The following is a 7,610-nucleotide window of genomic DNA, read 5'->3' as shown; positions in this document are numbered from 1 at the left end:
TCTGGGGAAGAAAATTGCAATTCAGGGCATTTGTGCAGGTCTTTGGGGCTGCAGCTATTTGGGAGAAAACAGGAGATTGGAGATTTTATAAAAAAGAAAATGTTATTGTCAGGTTCTCTGGAGGCTGCCTGCTCCCTAAGAATGTCTGAATTTCAGGAAGCTGTCTGTATCCTTGGTTCTTGGGGGTACTCTTGGCCAAAAATGGGCACACACCCCAAGCCTGAAACAAATTTTGTGGAGGAAGTAAAAAACAGGCTTACAGAGCAAGATATATTGGCCATAGAAGGCAACTGTCAACGCATTGTTACCCGCAATATTGGGGCAAAGAGTCCTGTGTTAAGGCAGTGCTTCTGTTTCATATGTCAGGATCAGGCCTACCTCAAGGTGGAGAGGTCACTTTGGAACCAGAGTCCTGCACACGTGAACCTCCCATAACCCTCTGGGAGAGCCCTTGGGGCAGGGTGTGGACGGCAATGTAGATTTAAACTAATGATAGTCTTAAAGGCATTCTCAGTCACCTTCAGGACTTTTTGTACCTGGGGCTAAGTCCTTGGACTGGAGAATCTCCTACCTCCTCCTGCAGGTGGACACTGAACTCTAGGTGGTAGGTTGGTGGTGTGCCCTCCTCCCCAGCAATCACAGGATTAAGGGAGATGGGGGCTGGGGACCCACTCTTGTCCTTTTTCCCTAGGAGAGCCAGATCTCTATGTAACACAATGGTTACTATGTACTGGCTCTCTGAGAAAGTTTATTAGTATAAGGATGGTCAACCTTTATAATGAAATAATAAAAAAAAAAGTAATAACTCATAGTTTTTCAATCTGCCTACTTTCTTTGCCAGCAGCCCTGCACTGCCAGGATTTCTGTTTTCACAAACCATTGAGGGACCCAACAAACCAAAAACTGTGAATTCTCTTTCCATTTCCCCAGCTCCTTTGTCTTTCTCTGAGTGTCTGGATGGACAAAATGGAATATGAACAATCAGGCCTCAGACTTGCAAACACCTGGAATAGGGTCTGTCTTCAGCCTTGCTGAGAAAAAAACTGGGCACAGCATTCGTGTTCACAATACCTCGTAAATTCAGTTGCAGTTACACCCCCCCCCACACACACACACCTTAGATTCCGCTTCCCACTGGACCTCAGTGCTGGGGTTCTTTATTTAGGACGCTACCCTTCTCTCCCTCCTTCCCCCCTCATCTTCCTTTCTGTCAGTCTCTGCTCTCTTCTCTCATCTCTACCTCCCACTCTTTCCCTCTTTCTTTTCTTTTTTCTTTTTTTGAAACAGTCTCACTTTGTCACCCTTGGTAGAGCGCTATGGCATCCTAGCTTACAGCAACCTCAAATTTGTGGGCTCAAGTGATTATCTTGCCTCAGCCTGGGAGTAGCTGGGTCTACAGGCACTTGCCACAATGCCAGGCTATGTTTAGAGATGGGGTCTTGCTCTGGCTCAGGCTGAGGGAGGATACCTGGGAAGGGTGAGGTCTAGGAGAAAAAAGGTCTTCTCAAGGAGACCCCAAGGATATACCTGCAGGGTCCTCTCCCTGGTGACTCAGCACTTAGGATTTTGTAGACTTAACTTCCTAGGACCTGGAAATTTCCGCTTCTGTGAAATCCTGTAGTTCTGTGGAGGCTGGACCAACTTTCCCCCCTTGATTCAAACTGACCAATGAGAAAGGTACCTGTGGGTTGGAACTTTTCAACTGGAGATAAAAAGGAAAAGACTAAGCCAGTTGGGGGAGCATAGCCATTTGGAATTCTTCTATACTGTTTCCTCCACCAGCTGAAATAGAGCCCTTCCTCTAAGAAACATGATATTTGGGTGCTCCTTCTCTCTGTTGGGCCTCATCTTCCTGCAACAAGGCAATTCACCTGCCTCAGCTGCCCAAGTGCTAGGATCACAGTTGTGAGCCACAGTGCTCGGTCACAAAATAAATTTATATCCTAATTTTGGCCTAGAGAAATTCTTTCCTTGTCCCAAGAGCAGCACCATCTGTGATGCCATCACACTCATCAGATGGCACTGGTAACATTCTTGGGACCTGGCACACTCCAACTGGTGAGTAATCCTAGAGTTGCAGCAAGTTATTTCAGCAGAGAAAACTGGTCTCAGGTCTCTGCTTACAACAGTCAGTTTCAGCAGCCAGACTTACAGAGAATTTCATGTTTGCAGTTGAGAGCAATACTGTGTGTCCTGAGAGCTCGCACCTACCAGCCCACTCCTGTGGCTTCTTGACTTTGTATTAGTTGGGTATACAAGATGACCCAACTGGAATGATCACCTTTCACAGCACTGGGCATACTTAGTACACACTGCACCTTGCTAAACCATGTACTTAGCCAACGTGAGGCTTACTGAAGTAGGGTCACTACTTAATCTAAAGCTTTGTCAAAACTTTGTCCCCTGACAATCAGCAGGTGCTTGTTTGCATTGAAGTAGCTAAGGAAATTTTGCCCCAAAATATGACTCTTTGGTATAAAGAATATTCTGAATTAAAGGCCATTCATGATCAGGACACACTGAAAGAGGCCTTTCCTTTATCTACATAAAAGCCAAGTAACCTGATTGGGAATCAGACGGGGCTGCTGACTTCCTTTTTACATGCCTAAAGGTCATGTGAAGCACAAACCTCTCTCTCAGGTTAATTTATAAATCAATCTGTTTCCACCCATCTACACACTTCTCTAGCAACCACTTGCTGCACCTACACTTTTTTCTTTTTTTTGAGACTGAGTCTCACTATGTCACCCTCAGTAGAGTGCAGTGATGTCACAGCTCACAGCAACCTCAAACTCTTGGACTTAAGTGATTTTCTTGCCTCAGCTTCTGAAGTAGCTGGGCTACAGGTGCCCACCACAACGCCTAGGTATTTTTTTTTTGGTTGTAGTTGTCATTGTTTTTTTTTTTTGTTTGTTTGTTTGGTTTTTTTTAGCAGGCCTGGGCTGGGTTCAAACCCACCAGCCCTGGTGTTTGTGGACGGTGCCCTAACCACTGAGCTACGGGCACTGAGCCCACTGAACCTATATTTTCCACACTCTCCCCTGCCTTCTATGAAAGCCCCTGACCATCACTGAGATTTTGGGAAATCATTGTTGGTGTTCCCCCTATGCACATGGCATTTGGAAATAAGCCTTTCTCTACCATAATTATGAGTGGATCTTTCAGCAAACCAACCAAGGGGAAAGGGCAGGTTTCACCATGATCCCTACAGCATTTTCACAGCTCCAAAGACCTCCCAGCAATTTTCCATGTGGCCACAGGGCCTGAGATCTAGACTGCAAATAAAGATTGACAAATGTCCTTTGCTCAGGGAACAATAATCTAAGACATATGGAAAATTATATTGTAAAATATATTTTAATTAATTCAGATAGTAAGAGTCCTTAAGCTCTTAGTTTACTGGTTTGTGTCTTAAAAAAAAACAGTGAGCAGAAGAAATATCAAGGCCATAGGTCAATGCAGTCAGTAACAGTGGTCCTTGGCCGACTGCACGAATTATCACCTAAATGTCATCCTTCAGACATTGTCTTCAGCCAGAATGATAGGGCCAAATGTAAGGACCCACCCAAATAGAAACATCCTGCCAAGGAGGGAAAGAATATGCCAGTCCCTGCCCCTCCAAACCCTTATATTCCCATCCACCATAACCCACTGCTGACTTCTTTTTCAGATTCAGTCTGCTTGCACCCAAGTGACATAAAGGCCACGTTTCCCATGTAGAACTTGGACTCCAAGTCCAAGAACGTGGACTCTTTCACGTTTCAGAATAATCTCTCATTTTTGGTCCTTACCCTCTCATTTTGGTACCGTCTCCTTCACCTGGGACAGGGTGAAGCCCCCTCGGGAGGCTGAGATACACCGTGGGATCCACCCTCAACTAGATGGAATCTTGTTATGACAAGATGATGGGAAACGGGGGGAACCCCTCTGACCCCCCCCCCAGAATTCATCCATTTAATAGTGAGGTGAGCATTTGTCTAGAACTCTTTACTGAGCCTTTTAAAACTTCTCTTCCCTTTCCCAACTCCAACTCTTCTCTCCCGCTTCCTCCATTTCTAGGCCTTTTAAGCATTCATATATAACCCCTTTCTGAGCAGTTTTTTTCTCTTCCCTTTCTCCACTCTGGGCCAAAAAACTCTGATAAGTCTGTGCCTCCTAAATCTGGTGCCCGTCACAGACTAAGCCCAGCCAGTCAGACTCACCTATTCAGTGCCTTGGGCATGGGAATGAAGGTGCTAAGCAAATTTTACCCCAAAATATGATTCCTTGGCATAAAGAATATTTTCAGTGAAAAGGCCATTTTTGATTAGAAAAGACCGGCCTCTCCTCTACAAAACCTGAGTAACCTGATTTAGAATCAGAAGAGGGTCTGCTGGACTCCTTATCACAGAGACCTGGTCATCTGAAGGTCATATGAAGCATGAGAACTGTCTCTCAAGTTAGTCTGCAAATCAATCTGTTTTCCACCCATCAACACAAATTCCCTCTAGCAACCAAAATCTGCACGAATACTCTCCCCACTCTTCCCCCTCTTCTAAAAGGCATCTTTAAAAGCCACTATCTCTGAGACTTTGGGAAATCATTCTTGTGGTTCCCCCCTTGCGCATGGTATTTGGAAATAAACCTTTCTCTTATTAATCTACCATAACTGTGAGTTTCTCTTTTCAGTGAACCAACCTATGGGAAAAGGTCAAGTGTCCAAAAGACCCCTTCAGGGATACCTTCCCTGGGCCTTGACCACTCTTTTCCGGCTGGTTAAAGGTCCTTCAGGGAGGCCCAGTAACCTCCTGACCCCAGCCTCGGCCACTTACTTCCACCTCCCCACCTCCCCCCGTAAGTTCCTTTTACATCCTTTCTTTAACCTCATTTATTTTCTATGTCCAGTTTCTGATATAGGGACTGCTCACTCATGGATTCCCCCTTCTTCACCCTTAAGCTGCCTCTTAACTTACCTCGAGCCTCTGCACCTTTCTCCTGACCTTCCACCTAAACGCCTCATCTTTTTCTGTAATACTGCTTGGCCTGTGTACAAACTAGACAGTGGCTTACAATGGCCTGAAAATGGCACCTTTGACTTTTCATCCTCACTGACCTTGACAATCACTGTCCGAGACTGGGCAAATGGAAATCCCTTATATCCAGGCCTTCCTCCTCCTCTGAAACATTCCTTCTTTTTGTTTGTCTTGTAAATCCTCTCAAATTTTCCTTGCATGGGCCAAACCAGCCCTCCCTGAGCCCCCTGATTTTTTTTTGATTCTCACCCTCTCATCCATTGTCTTCCTTTGACCCAGCAGACAACCGTCCCCCTTTCTGCTCCTCTATAACACCCCCACCCTCAACCTCCTCCGTATCAGCAAAATTCCACCCCATTCCCCTTTTCTCCATTGCCCCACACCTGCCTTCTGCCACACTTGGGCAAAAAAGAAAAGATGGCATCTCTGGGTGGTGAGAAAGGAAAGATGGTGGACCCAATTTCCCCACCTCATACTAGATCTGACCACACCTTTGGACCTTCCACTTCGGGACCACCGCAACCTCTGTACCCCCTCCAAGAGGTTGTGAGAACAGAAATCAGGGTTCATGTCCCCTTTTCTCTTTCAGACTGTTCCACAGAAATCAGAAACTACGTTTGTTCTCCACAAATCCCACAAAATACTCTCAAGAATTTAGATATCTAACCCAATCCTATCATCTGACCTGGCATGATTTATATGTCATCCTCACCTCTGCCCTAACTTCAGAGGAGAGGGAGCAGGTCTGGACCCAGGCCCATGTTCATGCTGAAGATCTAGGGGGGACAGACCAAACCCAGCTGGAGGGCACTAGGGCCACCCCCCATGAAGACCCCAATGGGAATTACCGAACTAACACTCTTGGGGTCTGCCTCTGTAACCACCTGGTCCAGTGTCTCAGAGAGACTGAAAAAAAGCAGCCTGTAAGGCCATCAATTATGACAAATTAAAAGAAATAACTGAGAAACAGGATGAAAATCCTGCCCAATACCACTCAACTGCCAGAGAGGAATGAGGGCAGGCTCATTATCAGCATGCATTTTATCTCTCAGTCTGAACTTGATATCCAGAAACAACTCCAAAACTTTCCCCAAGGCCCTCATCAACAAGATCTCATCACCTGGCCTTCAGGGTCTTTAATAACCCAGAAGAGGCCTTTAAGCGGCAGCATCTCTTAGAGCTCCAATTATTGGCTTCTGCCATTAGACAAACCCTGGCTACTTCTTGAAACTCCTCTGGGCAGTCCAGGAAAAGAAACCTCCTCTGGGACTGTGCTTCAAGTGCTCAAGTGGGGCTATCTGACCACTGGGCCAGGGAGCGCCCAAATCCAAACTTCCTCCCCAAGCCACGTCCACCCAGCAGAGGTCCTCACCGGAAGTCTGACTGCCCAGGTCCTTCTGAGGATCTGGTTTGCAGTCACTCCGGGACCTGGCTGAATTCCTCGACCTCTTCAGCTTAGCCACTGAAGAAAGACTGTCCCTGGAGAGTCAGCAGGCCCCTTGGACGATCACCAGGACTGAACTCCAGGTGTCTGGAGTTAGTGGAACGTAAGGAGTTAGTGGAACGTCTGGAGTTAGTGGAGCTAGTGGAACGTAAGCCGATCTCTTTTCTGATAGATACGGGGGCCACCTACTCCACATTGCCATATTATAAAGGTCCTGTACAACAGACAAAGATCTCAGTGGTGGGTGCTGATGGCAATCTCCTGCACCCTCACGCCACCCCACCCTGTGGTGCTCCCTTTCTAGACACTCTTTCTCACATTCATTTCTTATCATTGCTTCATGCAGCATTCCCCTACCAGGCAGAGACAGTCTCTCAAGATCATAAGCAACCCTGTCGATTCCCACTGGCTCCCACCTCTCAGTACCCATCCTGCTTCTCTCTAACCCTTCCCTACACCCACTCCGTCCTTTCAATCTGATGTCCCCACAGTTTCCATCATGTGGGATACCTCTCTTCCTTCTACAGCCTTCCACTTTCACCCATTCTCATTGCCCTCCAATCCCAACATTCATATCCTTCCCTTAAACAATACCCAATCCCCACAGCAGCCCTCAGGGGCCCCAGCTACTCATCCTCAAACTCCTGTTGGCTGCTATTCTCAAGCCCACTAACTCCCCCTGTAACACTCCCATCCTTCCTGTAAAAAAACCCGATGGTTCATACTGGTTATTGCAAGACTTACGGGCCATCAATGAAATGGTTCAGCCTATTCACACAGTAGTCCCTAATCTCTGTATCCTCCTATCTACCATTCCTTCCTATACCTCCCACTACACAGTTTTAGATCTCAAAGACACCTTTTTTACCATCCCCATCCTGGGGCTCTCCCAACGCCTCTTTGCCTTCACCTGGACCGACCCTGATTCCTCCATCAGCCAACAACTCACCTGGACAGTTCTCCCACGAGGATTTAGAGACAGTTCTTACTACTTTGGTCAGGTATTGCAGGCTGACCTCCAGCAGTTAACTTTACCGAAAAATTTCACAGTTTTTCAGGTGAAAATCCTGCCCAATACCACTCAACTGCCAGAGAGGAATGAGGGCAGGCTCATTATCAGCATGCATTTTATCTCTCAGTCTGAACTTGATATC

The sequence above is a fragment of the Otolemur garnettii genome, unplaced genomic scaffold (genome assembly GCF_000181295.1).
Source record: "Otolemur garnettii isolate 467f Iridium unplaced genomic scaffold, OtoGar3 scaffold00046, whole genome shotgun sequence".
Lineage (NCBI taxonomy): Eukaryota > Metazoa > Chordata > Mammalia > Primates > Galagidae > Otolemur > Otolemur garnettii.
The sequence above is the reverse complement of the archived record's forward strand: the minus strand, read 5'-3'. Positions refer to the sequence as shown.